This window comes from Macrobrachium rosenbergii, chromosome 18 (genome assembly GCF_040412425.1).
Source record: "Macrobrachium rosenbergii isolate ZJJX-2024 chromosome 18, ASM4041242v1, whole genome shotgun sequence".
NCBI lineage: Eukaryota > Metazoa > Arthropoda > Malacostraca > Decapoda > Palaemonidae > Macrobrachium > Macrobrachium rosenbergii.
In genome coordinates, this window is record NC_089758.1 from 6,957,539 (window position 1) to 6,974,056 (window position 16,518).

The following is a 16,518-nucleotide window of genomic DNA, read 5'->3' on the forward strand; positions in this document are numbered from 1 at the left end:
TTTTTGTGTGACAATTTGACAAATTGGTTTTAATCTTGGTACAATATAACGAAAATATTTTTTGATTGATGTACTCTGAGTGAAAATTTTTTGTGTGTGGACATGCAACGAGTATTTGATGAATTACTGAACACTGTTAGACATTCACATTACGATTTAAGACCGTCGACAATTAGACGAAGTCGAATTTCAAGACTAAATTCCCACTCCGCTGTAGTGCAAGGAAATACTAACAATAATAACACAAATAACCAGAACCAAAATAGTGTTAATCATTCTAATACTACTAACAATAATAATAATAGTAACAATACTAATAATACTAATAATACTCGCACATTACAATTTTTTAATATGAACCCGGCGGCCGTCATAACAACCGCCACACGCTTCTGTGGACAGGTGGATGATTCCAATCCTGACAAAAGCAGACTCAAAGCCTATACTGTAAATCATTGGCTAGCAGATGCAGATAGTCGTATAATTTCAGGGGTATAACAGATGAAAGAGCTAAGATAAATGAAGCCTTGTTGCTCGTCAGCTCAGAACATGGAGACGCACATAAAACTTTGAATTCCACAAGTTTTAGCAAACTTAATAACTATGTAGAATTTAAAGAAATTTGTTTATCACTCTGGGAACCAGTAAATCAGACTGACGGTTTATATAACCTAACTAGATTTCTTAACCCACAATATAAAACAATTGCTAATTTGTACGCAAGCGTGGAGAATGCAATAGAGAAAATAAGCGAAGATTTAGAAAGACAGGTATTACTATAGGAGACAAGGATCAGTTTGGGGCTAGTGCCCAGAAATTAGTTGAGCTACGGCATGTATTAAATTACGTGTCATTTGGAACCATATATAATATTCTTGGAGAAGAGGAAAAGAAAGCTTTCAGAAAAATAAAACTTGATCCCAGAAAAACAAGCCTTCAAACATTGAAGACAATGAGAGAAGAAATCCAAAGGAAAGAGATAAATCTATCCAAGGAATTCGTGGGAACAACAGAACACAAAATGAAAGGAAAGTCAGAAATAATAATCCTAATTTTAAACTGAATAATAAATTCTATGATAATTCCAGACAAGCAGGAAATAGACCAAATACCTTCCAAGGGAAATATGCCCAAAATACTAAAAGAAAATGGAATCCAGATCAAAGGGGAAGAAACAATCTAACAAAGAGTGGACCACACAAACCTTATAGATATGGTCACAACTCAAACACAAACACTTCAACCCAAGTGAACTATTCCGCTCAAAGGGCGAGACCCAAGACAGCCTGCGAAAACTGCGGGTATACAAATCATTTTACAAATGAGTGTAGAAAACCTAGAATCTGCACGGTTTGTAAGAAAATAGGACATTTAACAAAGAATTGCTGGTTTAAAACACAAGAAGGAAATAAAGAAATAGTTGAATTAAGTAGTAACCGCTCAACATCAAATAAGTCTTCAAATCAATGACAATTTATCCCTACACAGAATACCACAAGAAAGTCCCTTCAAGAAGATAAATTAAGAGAAGAATTAGCAAATAGGAGAAGTGAAGGTTCATCCGCACTATCCATATTGCAGAGTAAAGAAGTTGTATTTTCCATGGATGAAGAAGAAATAATCAGAAAGGATTTACCTATCATTAAAATTCCAACACAGAATAAATTATGTACTGTCCTTATGGATTCAGGCAGTACTGTAAGCATAATAGATAAACACACATTAACAAGTTACTTAGGCGTTAAAGAAACGCTAATTCAGGGTCAAAGCAAGATAATAAAAGGAGTAAAATCTAAACAGATAAAAGTTTAGGCAATGCGAACTTAGAAATAGACCTTTCGTCACATAAAACTGTTGAAAGTTTTATAGTTCTAGAAGACAGGTTCTTTCCCACACAGGTGTTGTTCTCATATAAATTAATGAAGAAATGTGGAATTATACTGAATTGCCGAGAAGGAAGAATTAACCTTACACAAGATAATAAAAAGAGCGTATGCTTTACGCTTGAAGAAGAAAAGTTTCACCCAAATCTGATCAATTTGTCTGAGACGACTTCAACAAGCGACAAAGATATACAGAAAATAACCTATCATCAAGAGAACAATCAAATTAAAATGAATGGTAACGGAAAGGAGGAATTTCCACAATTACAGACTAGAAAGTTAAGATGTGCACATCCAGAAATTATACCCTCCAACAAAAGAAGTGACCCAGAAATAAATAAAGGTGATCTCCAGTGTTCTGAATATGACAAGGAACAAGACATTTATGAGGATAATTATGCAGAGATAAATACAGAACATTATAGCAATGTAGTAATCAGCTATGATAATGAAGGAAATTAGTAAATGAGGTACTGTTGTTAAACAAAATAAATAAAGTAGATATAAATGATACAATAGCAGTAACTGAAGAAACTAGTATAGATGCAGAACATTGCTACTTTGCAGAAACAAAAGATGAGGAAGTATGTTGTGTAAACTGCTGATGATGATGATAAAGTACAATTAATACTAAACAGACAGGTAATTTTGCATCCAAAGTGTTTAACAAAAATACATCTAAGGGGAAAAGAAGAGATAGGAGTTAAAGATGTTCTTTTACTAAATGAAGAGTTACCAGAATTTGTCAGAATGGATAATTCTTTAGTCCACATGAAGGGTGATACTTGTGAAGTTTATGTCCAGAACTACTCAGATAACAAACTAACACTTTATGCAGGCATTATCTTTTGTAAAAGGAATACCTATTAACAATCCATTACTAACATTAGAAGAAGAAGCATTTTTCTCTGTAACTGGTCAAACATCTGTCAAACATCTGAATTAAGCAAAAAGTGAATAAAACAGATTTTCCAGAAAACAAAGATAGATTAATTCAAGTATTAGAAAAATACAGAGATGTAATAGCAATAGAAGGAGATAAATTAGGTAGAACAAATGTCCTAAGGCATAAAATTGTATTAGATGATGGAACAAAACCATTCTTTATTCCTAATTACAGATTACCAATAAGCCAAAGACCCATAGTTGATAATTTGATAGAAGAAATGAAGAAAGATGGGGTAGTCATTCCTTCTAAATCTCCATATAATTCTCCATTACTACTTGTTCCAAAGAAAGATGGAAATTGGAGACTTGTGATAGACTATAGAAAGTTAAATTTAGATTTGGAAAGAGTACAAATACAGCAAGGAATGGATACAGAAATCAGGCATATAATAGGACAACTAATGACAGATGAATCTTTAAAACCTGATTTTGTTTTAATCAATGGATTATTGTATAAAAGACCAACAGAGAAGAAATGGTTATTCTCGACTATACATCCCAAAAACACTAATCAGAGAAGTTTTAGAACTAACACACTCATACAAGTTAGCAGGACATCCAGGAATCAAAAAGACAACTAGAATCCTAACCAGAAACTATTTTTGGCCCCATTGTAGTGAGGATGCCAAGAACTTTGTACAAAATTGTGTAGTTTGTAATAGAAATAAAGGTAACGTAAATCCAAAAGCTCCACTTGAAAAATACCCATCAGAGTTGAATCCATTTCAGGTCGTATCTATGGACTTTTAGGTCCATTTCCTACAACTGTTAGGGGAATAAACAAATATTAGTCTTTTAGACTATCTAACAAGATATGTAGAGATTGTACCAGTAAGAAATAGAGATGCAATTACAGTAGCAGAAGCTCTTAAATCTAGAATTATTACGAGACATTCATGTCCCAAGTTCTTCTTTCTGATAACGCAGCAGAATTTACTAGTGAACTTTTAAGAAAATTATGTGAATTTTATGAGATAAATAAATGTCAAATCACAGCATATAAACCAAGTTCAAATGGAGCAGTAGAAAGAACGAATCGTAAGATAAAGGATATCCTGAAAACTTTAGTTAAACCTAATACAGAAGACTGGGATTTAGCTTTGGAAGACGTACAGTTTACTATAAACAATACTGTAAATGAGACAGTAGGAGAATCACCACACTACTTGTTATACGGATACGAGAAGAGAGTACCAAATACGTTACTAGATGATGCAACACCAACCCGACATACTTATAACTACGATGACTATATTGCCTGGAAAACTAGACGTACATATGAAACGGTCAAACAGACGAGGACTAGACTTAAGGAAGCTCAGAGTGTCCAAGCAAAGTACTATGACAAAAATACAGCTAAACCAAAAATTGTAGTAGGTGCTCAGGTATATGTTCAGAATCATGTTCCAGAAGGTCCTAATGTAAAAAGTAACCGCAAAGTTCCAAGGTCCTTACAGGGTATTAGAAGTGTTGAAGTTAAATAAGCTAAAGATCATAAGTGAGAGTGATCTAAAGGAAAGAATTGTTCATACCAATCATGTAAAGGTAATAAAACAGACTCTTGGTCCAATAAGAGAATAGTTGAATTATTGAAAGAAGTTGAACAGGAACCAATAAATAACAAATACAATTTAAGAAAAAGATAAATTTATGTAAAGTGTTGAACTATTAGATATAAACAATGTGTAGGCATTAAAATACCTCATGTATACAGAATATCTGATAAGGCTTATTCTTACAGATACAAACATGCGGTTCTTCTTGGTTATCATAACACTGCTTTATGTGTCATCTGAGGTGGTGATCCGGAAGGGTGCACTACTAGAGAAAAAGGGATCTGTGAAATTAATAAAGGACTTGGGCATAGTGAGTATTGACATTACATCAGTGCTTATCAATGAAATGACATTGAAAGATGTCCAAAGGGAATTAAAATCATTAATTAGGAAAAGTGAAAATAACAGTGTTTTACCATTGTTGGAAAAACTAGATAATGACATAGGAAGTGTGTTAAATACAAGATCCAAACGATCCCTCTTACCTTTTATAGGAACAGCACTTAATCAATTATTTGGAGTCAAATGACAGACTCTAATGTAGAAAAAAAGTGCCCGTATAGACAAACTGGAGAAATGGGCAGCAACAAGAGGCATTATGTTAAATAAGATTATAAGCTCTCAAAACTTAAACAGTAATGAATTGAACAAAATAAAGGAATTTATTAATCAAGTGAACACAAACATTACCAAAGAGATTAAGATAATAACAGATGAACAACATTTAAGTACATTTATGAACAATGTTAGAATTGTATTGCAAGACCATAAAGATCTATTAAATGCCATTTTGTTAGCCTATAAAGGAATATTAAGTCCAACATTAATAAACCCAAGAGAATTAGAGGGCATAATTAGTGATTTTTTGGTAGAAGGACATTATACCCTATGGTAAAGGATATAATGGTCTATTATAATTTGATAACCACCAAGGTAGTTAAGAATAAGATCCTTCTAATTCTACCTTTTAATCAAAAAGAGGCAGATGTACTGATGTCCATACATCCTTTTCCCATGTTGATAAAGGAAAACGTAATTATCTCAAATGTCAACCATATCAATTTTGCATTAGAAGAACATGGACTAATGATGTCATTTATTACTGATGCTCAATTAAGAGATTGTATAATTTTGAAAGATAAAGAGTATATTTGCAACCTTGACAACCTGTATGAAACTACTAATGCCTATCCCTGTGTTCAAGAAATAATTGAAAACAAGAATCAAGAGACAGTACTGTGTACACAATTATCCAAACATGATTTTGTTTCCATTATAGTAGAACAGTCAGTTTTTGTGTTTTCACTAAGTTCAGTAACAGCAACTATTAATTGCCATAATATAAGTACTGAAATTAATTTCAATAATGTCCATGCTTTTGATAAGACTTGCAAGTTAGTTATTCCTAATAAATTATATTATGAACCTCATGTCTTCACAGAAATCACAATCCATAAAAATAAGCCCTACATGAACTACTCTAGTGAAGTTAAAGAATTTAAACTGTCTCAGTTAGAGTTAAAACAAATAAATGAGTTGGCTTTAGTAGATGAATTTTTCTATTACAAAGAAAATGTTTCACCAATTCTGTCTCTGTTCAATTTGGTCATAATCATTATTGTAATAATAGTGTTTGCAATTTTGGTCAAAAGTGTGGTAATTTCAAATGTAGAGCAGATTATAACAGAAATAAAGAGAACCAATGAAGAGTAAAATGATCTTATACACATCATTTGCTGCTGAATTCTTTATGTATTGTTGTTTGCATTGTGTGTTAAAACAATTAACCATTTTTTAAGTATAACAATTCATTATGTATATATATATATATGTATGTATATGTATCTCTTTTGATTCATGATATAATATATGTGAATTTTCTACCATATAGGCTATTCTTAATTGATTTTTTTTTGCATTAGTGCATTGACACAGTTTGTGCAATTTAAATATTTTTTTGAGAATTGACTTGATGGGCAATCATATCAATGCTTTATTTTATTTGTGATTTTGCAATCATCCATTGAAATATGTTCTTTTTGTCACACTGAGGGCAGTGTGAGGTAGCGTGACCGAGTGATGTTGTGGTGTAGAATAGATAGGGAAATTAAATAGAAAAGAGAGAGAGAGAGAGAGAGAGATAGAAAGAGAAAAAGATAGAAAGAGAGAAGGAGAGAGAAATAAGAGTAAAGAGAGAGGCAAAGAACACAGTGATAACGGCCAAATGCTGTTGTGTCGTGTTATCAATACGCATGAGATGTTTACATTGCAGTATATCGTGTTTAAGCCATAAAAACAGTCGTAAAAATGGGAAATAATGGCCTCATGATTGAAGCCAAGCAAAACATGAGTCAGCACAGTCTAAATGCTTACAACAGCTGATTCTATAGCCCCCATCTCCTTCTCCGGAAGGTGTTTTCGTGGAAGTTCCAGGAATTTGGGGTTGACCCAAGTGATATACTTCTTCAACCTCCAATCAATTATGTGTGGGAGGGTCTTTCCCACACCCTCCTAAGATCACCTCCTATCAAGTCCTCTAAGGAGAGATTTGAATCACACCCACTACAGTCCTTCCAATCAGCTACTTGAAGGGGAGGCCTTGCTGATTAATCCTTCCAATAAGGCTAGAAGGAGGTGGAGATTTACAGATAGCAAGTTTCCTGAGGGTTCAACGAGTGAGAGACCGACGAGGAGACCAGAGTCAGAACTGTGTCCTTCAAGGAGAGTACTTCTCCCAATCGCTTCCGTGTTCCCCATATAGACTGATTCAAGAGTGATTCGTTTCTATCATTGTAACTTGTTAAATTTGTACTGATCTTTATAATATTAAGTACTAATTAAAGTGAAGAAATTACCGATCTCGTCTCTATACGCCTTTCTGAGAGATATCAATATTTAAAAGGAATAAATATACAAAGATAGCACATCATCATCATGTATTCTTAACTGAAGCGATCTGAAGGACACCTCAAGAAAGAAACCAAGGTAAGAAGAGAAAGACTAAAATCTATGCAAACATAAAACTGCAGAACGTAAAAAGAGAAAAAATAAAAACATTACATATATATATATATATATATATATATATAACTGTGTGTTTGCTGAAGTATATATATATATATATATATATATATATATATATATATATATATATATATATATATATATATATATATATATATATATATATATATATATATATATATATATATATATATATATATATATATATTATATATATATATATATATATATATATATATATATATATGAAGAGGACGATGAAAAGGCGATACATTGTTTCAGACTTTAAAGTTTATATCGCACCAGATGTTCCAAAACAATATGCCTTATTTAGCAAAATTATATGAAACGGCAGTTTTCATACAAAATTCGGGGGAAGAGATTACAGTATTGTCCAGTGGGAAATCTGAGTTAGACATTAAACTGGGCCATAAATCAGTATGCACTGACCAATCCGATGCACGGGAAAAGGTCTCGGTGTCAGAGAACAGCCTCAAGTGTGCAATGGTTGTCCCGTAGATGAAACTGTTGGAAGGATGACCTCTGTATATACATATTTTCATATCATTTACGCTTTTGTAAAACTGTAATATGACAGTGAAATGCGAATGAAGGGTAATGTTGCAGAAGAGTTGGGCATCCGTCGCTCTGGCATGCACGATAACACACTGTGGGAATCCATGAGGGATACAGACCCCATCCCCTATGTTGGGAGAAGGTTAGGTTAGGTTGTACCCCACGGTGTCTATGTTCTGCTTTTAAGCAATCAGCAAAAAATAACGTGCACACCTCCTCTGCACTTTTCCCGAATAAAGGATTAAAAGTTATTTTTATGAATTGTTGTCTCATCAAAAAAGTAAACAGAAACTGACAAATTACAGTGGTGGAATATAAACTCTAATGCTTTCCCAGGTAAAGCGGGGAGAATTCTCTTCACCATAGCGCCTAAAACGCAGGGTAGCCTAAGACGCTCAGTCCTATACCGCAACAACACACTAAGGTGATAACACAAGAAATAATTAAAAGTATTTACTTAACCTAATCCTCGTGTGTGTGTGTGTGTGTGTGTGTGTGTGTGTGTGTGTGTGTGTGTGAGAGAGAGAGAGAGAAATTTATAAATATGTAGGTCTGAAACGGTAAGAATGAATTTTGTATGTCGATCACACTAAGTTTTTTCGGAAGTTTTACCTAATTTTGATTTGCCTCGTGCACCGGCTCTTTTTACCTGTGACCTGTTGTGGTGAATTTACATTACTTTTTTACATAAATTTCAATCAATCAAGTTACATCATTTAAGAATATTCAGAGAGCAAAAGACGTTTCGTTTTAGGCCAATGCTACTGGTGGTGTAGCCCATAGTCTTAAGTGTGGTGAAGTCTAGGCCTATGTCAGGAAGCATCGAATGAAATACTAGTGGTTTGAAAAGAAATATGTACAGTAAGTATTTAATACATGTAATAAAGAATGCATTTCACTGTTCAGTCACATAAAACATCAAAGCACAAAACCACATACCGAGAAAATCTACGATGACAGTTTGTGGCAGGTCAAGGCCGTCCATGATCATCGGCCCTTAGTGACACGTCCGGAAGTAAGTTGATACCTCAGGGGTTAATTTTCGTATCTGTTCTCTATTCCACATTAAAAAATAAGTTGTAAAACAATATTTCATTTTTACCTAACAGCCACTTGCTTAACTGCTTAAGCAGTCCTAACTGCACTGTTGTGTATGAGCCAGTGGCGGATCTAGAAATCTATCATTGGGGTTGGGGGCACTTAGGATTTTATCATATATACATGAAACCTGTACACACATACGATACATATATATCCATATTTATTTAAATACTGTTGAAATAATAATTAACTATGCAAAATTTTGCTGCTAATAATGATTTACTGAAAGAAAATGTTCTATTATTATTCCATTGGGAGGGCAGGTGACCAGGTGGCAACCCCCCTTAAATTCGCCATCGGTCACCCAAGGTGCGGAGAAGTCTAAACCACGGAGTCACCAGTTTCCAAAGGGATAACTTTTAGGTTACTGTGTTGCTTTTTACTCTACTGACAGCGGCTACGAAGTCTTGAAAGACGCTCTGCAGCACCGAGCCTCAAATAAAAACTGTTCATATTAGTTAATTCTTTATCACCAATTTTGTTTCCATGTGCCTAATAATCAATAAAATAGTTTTCAATGGTCTCCTTGTGGCAAGTTACCTGGCAAGATATTTCAGTGGCCATCTGCAAGCTGCTTCTAGTTTCCTCCATCTTAGACAGCAGCTCAGCACTATGAAAGAATGAATCCGGAAATTTAGGCTATAAAGCTAAGCACTGGGGCACGCCAGCCATCCCGTGTTAAGAATAGAAAAAAAATGGGGTAGTTAGCCTTGACAAAAATATTGAGAGATCCAAAGAATGAATGAGATGAAATACGACAACAGATGGTGAAACCGGGAGAAAACCCAATAGTTGCTCTAAGAGTAGTTAGAAAGGCTCTACAGCAAGATAGAAGAAAAAAAGCGGGAATGAATTCAGGATTTAAAAAGTAAATTTAGCTAGGGGCCGAAGGAACGCCCTTACCGTAATTGCTACAGTGGACCACGGTCCAAAGAAACCTTGCAGTCGACCGCTTGAAATGCTCTGATGGCTCTAGCAACTTAACCGCCGTACAGAAGATGTTTCATTTTTGTAACATTTAATAAATACTTTAATCTGTCTTTACTGTCTGTTTTGCCTTAAGGTTAATTCATTTTCGTTATTACGCCTAGGTATAATAACCACCGATGTGTTTTCTTAAGTCATATTAACATAATTATGAACTTCGATGCAATAATAATAGCATACTGATGGCAAGGAACTTTAGTAAAATAATGACAGCACACTAATAGCACTACCACCATGCATTGTGTCTATTTTACATACTTTAAAACTACATGTATGTATAACTCTACACTGCAAGAGTTGAGGCTACCGTTAAAACTTAGGTGATGATAATGCATAGGCCTACAGTATTATCGACCTTTTATCTTAAAGTTTACGCTTTGTACGACTGAGATAAATCAGGTTTATTTCCTTACAAATTTCCCTTAATACACAATGCCTAGACCTAGTACTGATATTCTATTCATCTTACCTCAGATATCAGTCACTTTGAGTCGAGCCATTTCTTTATCCTTGATAAATATGAGTAGATCATAGTACCACACAGGGAGCACATATATTCCATCTATGTCAGCACCAGATTTCATTGTCATCGTCACCTTTCTGCTTACTTTCTTCGTCACTTGTGTAGGCCTAGCTACTGACGTTCCTCTCCGAGTTTCGTCACAAAAATAGCGTACGCTGCTCGCCGCTTATTCCTTATCACTGTATTCTGGGCTTTTCACCTTCCACAGACATGGAAGCTCCCTTACATAGTTCGGCGAACTCCATCAAACTTTGCCTCCCGTACTGCGAGGGTGCCATCGTCTAGAACCCTTCCAGCAGTTTATGTTTGTACGGTGACGGCTGAGGTGCAACTGTGTGATTTTGACCAAGCAAGGTTCCCTTGAACGTTCCAGTTTGAACAAACCAGAAAAATAAATTAGCGCTCGCTTCTCTCAAGAGGCATTTAATCGAACTTTTTTTTTTTTTTTTTTTTGTCAAACATGAATGCGGTTGGGGGCCATTATATGTCTTAGCTTTTCGAAATTAAGCGCTTGAAAGGATAAGACACAGTCTTCGTGGTTTCTGTCTATTGGTGGGTAGCCAGAGCAATTCCAAGAGAATGAAACGTTCCCCAATAATTATCCGCTACTTTTACCACTAATAATTTGACTACCTAAAGTCAGATTACTGAGTAATATTACTCCCAAAGCTTTTACTACATTCGATAAATTAATACTGTAATATATATCAGACGCTGAGGTTCAAACGTACCCGGAAAGTCTTACCTTCATTTAATTTCAAGTGTTTCATTTCCCTAAATTTTGTAATATCCTGTACGATCCCTTTCATTTATTCTGTGAGTTCAAAATAGCTTAATGTCAGATAAAACTGACATAAGCTAAAAGCTTTAAGTACAATATACTTACCAAGATGATGTGATAACTCAATTGTGTAGAAGCAAAACGCAACAGGACCCATCATACTTCCTTGTGCACTTCCCCTTAATGACATTAGACAAATATAATTCGCTAACATTTTTACGCAACTAAGTTTTTAAACTTGCTTTATTATAGTAATACAGAAATTAAAAGTATATAAAAAGATGTTGTATGTATTTCATACAACTATAATAAATTGCCCAATCAGAAACATGGCAGAGTCCTCAAAGGTACTCGCTACAGATATTTACCTAAAAATATGGCTAAAATTTATAATTGAGGCTGAATGTGTGATAGCTTTGAAAATCAACCATTCTTCAGCCTATATTTGTTTGGCAAACTATTATAATCTTCAGTATATATTCTTGATGGAAATAGTCACTGTGAAAACTTGTAATTTTTCATTACCTCATCATCAACTACAAAAAGCACTGAAATACCCAGTGGTAGTGCACTTGCTAAACATAAAAAATTATTTTTAAAAATATCAACAGAAATGACCAAACAGCGATTGGTACATAACGATATATCAGCCCACCATCAGTGGCTAGACTCTGAGCATTGATAAAATAGCTAGGTTTGTGTTGGATTAAAATCGGCAGAAAGTATCATAAGATTTATTTTGATTCAATAAACTAGTGATCACTTGTTTGCCATTTTTTTTTTTTTTTTTTTTTGCAAAACAATTTAAAGACTATTTACATTTCACATAAATAGTAACCAGTGCCCATGCATGCATTTTCCTCATTTTTCGAAATGGCCATCTTAATCAAGGTTGACCCCATGCAGAAAAGATTCACAAGGTCAGTCACTTCATATATAAGCATATACACCTCGTCAGCAGTGTGACGAGTCCCTACATGCATGTGTATTGTATGCCCATCATACATGCTTCCTGGATTAAGCATTTTTTCCTGATTTCACACTTATATGTGCACAATTTCTACAAACCGATCATACTCTCCTCTCAGTGTGGTAAAATCACCTCAAAACACATTACTTCAGGTCCATCAGTTCTATTTCCAGATAGGCTCAAAAGATAATAACAAAGGAGCAATAATAATCCAGATTGCTCTCTGTACATCTGGGCTCCCGAGCAACCAAGTCTATCTACAGTATTTGCAAAAATGGTCATACAAAATACCTACCTATCTGAACACACCTGTTGCCTTTGCTCCCAGAACTTTATCAGTTTTTGCCTTTATTTAACTGATTTTCATTCTTTTTCAATGTTTTAGCCATATCATCGTTCATTTACTTTGGCTGGAGATGGTTTTTGCCTCAATTACAGTATTACAATATGTTTCGTTCTAGCTATAATTAAGTGTAAGCCACCATGTGCTGCTTAACTGAATTCCACTGGATGTCTTACTACTACTCACATAAGACTTCTTTTCATTCTGAAGATCCATTCTGTTTCCTGTATCTGCTATTCATTAAAGTTTTCTGGTCTTTGCAACACTTTGTTTTCTGTCATGCTTATATTTCATATGTCAGCCACAGACCACATGATTTGTTCTGCATATTCTTAGTGTTTGTTCTTCTTAATTTTGAATATTTTATTATTAGTTACAGTCTGTGTTCGCAACTTATCTGCCCAATTATTACATAATTGATTTATGATTAACCAAAATTAGTTTTCTCACCAATTTAGATGTTCAAGGGATTTTGTAATGAAATCACAATAAAGTATTTGGTTCTGAGATCTACTTAATGTCTCAAGCACACTCTCAAAGTGACCAATTAAACATTTGTTAAATAAATAATCTTTTATATTGAATTTTCATGATGGTTCTCATGGGATATTCCACAATTTCAGTCTAACTTTGAGAGAGACCATTATTTATTGTGTCGTTTCTGAGGGAAGTCAGGTTGGTAGCCAAGATGTGTCTTGAAAAGTATACAAGGACTGGTTCCACACCCAATGACAACTGCATAACAGTAGAAAGCATTATAGATACCCCTAGAGCTCAGATAAGGGCTTATTATCCTCTGCTTCAGATAGACAGTAGCAGGAACCACAAAGACTTTTAAAAGGTTCCCTGCAGATAACTGTATAAATCTCATGGCACCCAAGCCAGGCAGCCACATTCTAATATTTCTTCTCGTCCTGTGACCTACAGGAGTCCGCATTCCCCATTTTGTTTGAGAAAAGGTGATATTAAACCTTGATTAGATCTACTTTCACTGGGACCTAGTCTCCAGAAATTCTGGAACTACTGGTTTGTGATAGGGGCAGACCCATGGGAGAATCAAACCTTGAAACCAAGTTAGGTGGTTTCCCTTTCTGGAGACAAGCCCTCTATTGATGTCATAGCCTACCTGATTTGTGTCATACTCAAGGAACTAAGGAAAGTTTCCTGCCCTCATCACAGGGATTAGATCTATGATGGCAAGTGTGCTACAGAGGAAGTAGCTTGTGATCTCAAGGGACTTTACAGCTGACTGTTTGTTTTCCCAAAGGCCTCACAGGATGGAGGCCCATTCATCAACCTTAATCCTCAAGTGATACTTGCTACCGACTCTTTGCCAGTTGGAGATGGTCACATCAGTTTGTCATTCCATTTGGAAGGAGACTTTTGGCATCCAAGGAAGGAGGCATACTTTCAGGTCCCAATTCAAGGTCCTTTTGCTTTGATCTGGCAACAAACCCACAGGGTTCACTTGTCACTTGGCTCATTTGCTGTCCTGGCTCACAAGTGAAGCCACAGGCTACTGAGGTATCTCAATAATTTGCTTATCATGTCATCCTTCTCTATAGAACTTTGGAGAAAACTCAGTTAGGTCATCAGCCTGTACCAGTACAAAAAACTGACTATCTGCTGGGACAAGTCAGACCTGACAATAGAAAAGAGGCAATTTATCTGGGAACGTAACTTGATACTTCAACGTTTTTGGTATGACCCATGATTAAAAACATGTGGCCTCCATGTTCTCTTACAGGAGCTCTATAAACCTCATCCCTGGAAAAACGACAACTCTCCGTCAGTTCAGAATAAGTTCACTGCAGCTGGAGCTGAACTGACAGTGGTCTTCCATGGATCAATCAGACCTTCCTGTCCTACCCTCTGCAAGGGTCCTAGGAGACCTTTCTCAGATAGAGATGAGCAAAACTTATGAACTTAGGTTCACATATCTTCTCCAGACCTAGACCTACTGCTCTCTATAGGTACCTCAAGGGAAGATTGGGGGGGAGTTCATATCAACATGATTTGGTGAGTCAAAGCATATGTCACATGAGAAATGTCCAGCATTTAAGTGGTAGTGTGATGTCACAAAATTCCATTATGGTGGCTTATCTCATGAACAAAGGCAGCACCATATCTTCTGTGATGCACCAACTGATAGAGTATATTCTTTTGCAGGCAGGGAATCATGATACCACTCTAATCCTCAGGTATGCTCCAAATAATTATAAAGCAGTAGCTTTTCATGTTAGGCTGCCTAAGTTGTCTCTACTCAGGCAAAGTTTACAGCCAATCTATGCTACACCAAGTGGACTGATTACTTCTATATCACTAGTAGCAGGATTTTCACTTACTAAGTGGAAATCAAGGAAGTTGTCAGTTTTCCAAGAGCAGAGACATCGACCTGGACTCTTCCGGTGAACTCTGTCACATATGCCAATCTTTTATTAGAGAAGCACCACCCATGACTCCGCTGCCCTCATGCTGAGTCTTGGCACTGGTGCCGAAATATCTATTCAGTTGTTAAAGGCTTTTTTTCCTGAATATGCCCTTCTGAAATTGGGGTGTCTTATATGTTGTCATATATGAAAAGTGCTGTGGCTCACTACTGACATAGTCCTCTAGCAGTACAAAGTGTTGTTTTGCTATCAAGATACCAAGCCATTTCATGAACCCTTGTTAAGTCCCCAACACTTCTGGACTCCCAGACACAATCATTCAGTAGTTTGCTGACTCCAAGTCCTGAAAGTCAATGTCCAAATAGTAAAATGATGGGTTTTTGATGTCAAAATCAATACAATTTTTTAAAAACAAAATTGATAATCTGGTGCAAACTCATCACTTTACTGTACATGTTAATATGCCCTCCTTCCAAAGCTTTGTTCAGGCAATGCATAGTAAGAGCATATTCTGCCGACAGACTTTTTTTTTGTCTGCTGACAGAATTTTTTTGTCTGCAAAAGCAGATGCACTTACAGCAATTGCAAGGTGGTGAGTTTGTACCAAAAATATTCTGTTTTTCATATTGTATTTCCCAACTCTATTCTACAACGACTATGAAAATAATTACAACGGATTCTGCCAATTTTTCATTTACATCAAGACAATAAAGAGTTGAAGTAAAAAAAAGGAACATTTTGAAGTGATGTGAACATCTTGAACAAGTCTCTCCAAGGGTTAGATGGAACTGTTGATGACTTCCCCAAGACAGATTTAAGATTGTGTTTGCGCTGAATATTTCTATTCATATTTGTTTTCCTTATACATTTTGCTGCAATTTTATGATATACTGTACATTAATTGGTAAGTAAGCTACAAGTAGTTGTAACCTTGATTTTAATGTGTAATGTATAGGGAATACAGTTTGGTATACAATATTTCCCATTCTGTGTTCTCTTTTGGGCCTTTCACAAAGGTCCTGCTACATTCCATCCTTCAGCTTGCCTGTAATTTACTTGGAGAACCATGACATGTTTCATGCTCCAGACCAATTAAACTATAAAACTAAGTCTTAAGACCTTTTTCTAACTCTTCAAAATCTACAAATTTCCCTCACTGTATGCAGTCTTTAAATTCTTATCACGAACTGGTTGCCATCCCTTGAAATTTTCAGCCCGTCTACACAATCCCTTTACTATGTACAAAATTATTTTTGTTCAAAAGAGCCTGACCTTATGATAACCCATTATTGTATACTGTAAATGGATATTGGTTGAGTGGTTGGAGGTGAACATCCCTTTCCTTTAAAATCTTTCTCATCCAATTCATGTTTTGACCAAGCTCAGTGACATCCCTCTTGGCGACCTATCTGTTCCAACTTCTGCTGCCTTTGTAT

At 35.4% G+C, this 16,518-nt stretch overlaps 1 protein-coding gene across 2 annotated transcripts in view; it reads right to left on the bottom strand.

The window, feature by feature from the left end:
* Positions 1-10,931, bottom strand: part of LOC136848069 (cytosolic carboxypeptidase 2-like) — a 142,515-nt gene extending 131,584 nt beyond the window's left edge. The window contains exons 1-2 of one of the 2 annotated variants that reach the window (XM_067120236.1): positions 10,545-10,931; positions 8,927-9,042 (exon numbers count right to left, since the gene is read on the bottom strand). The gene's annotated coding sequence lies outside the window, so the exon portion shown is untranslated. The remainder of the gene's footprint in view (positions 1-8,926; positions 9,043-10,544) is intronic. The other variant, XM_067120237.1, reaches the window with a different exon arrangement.
* Positions 10,932-16,518: the final 5,587 nt, after the last annotated feature.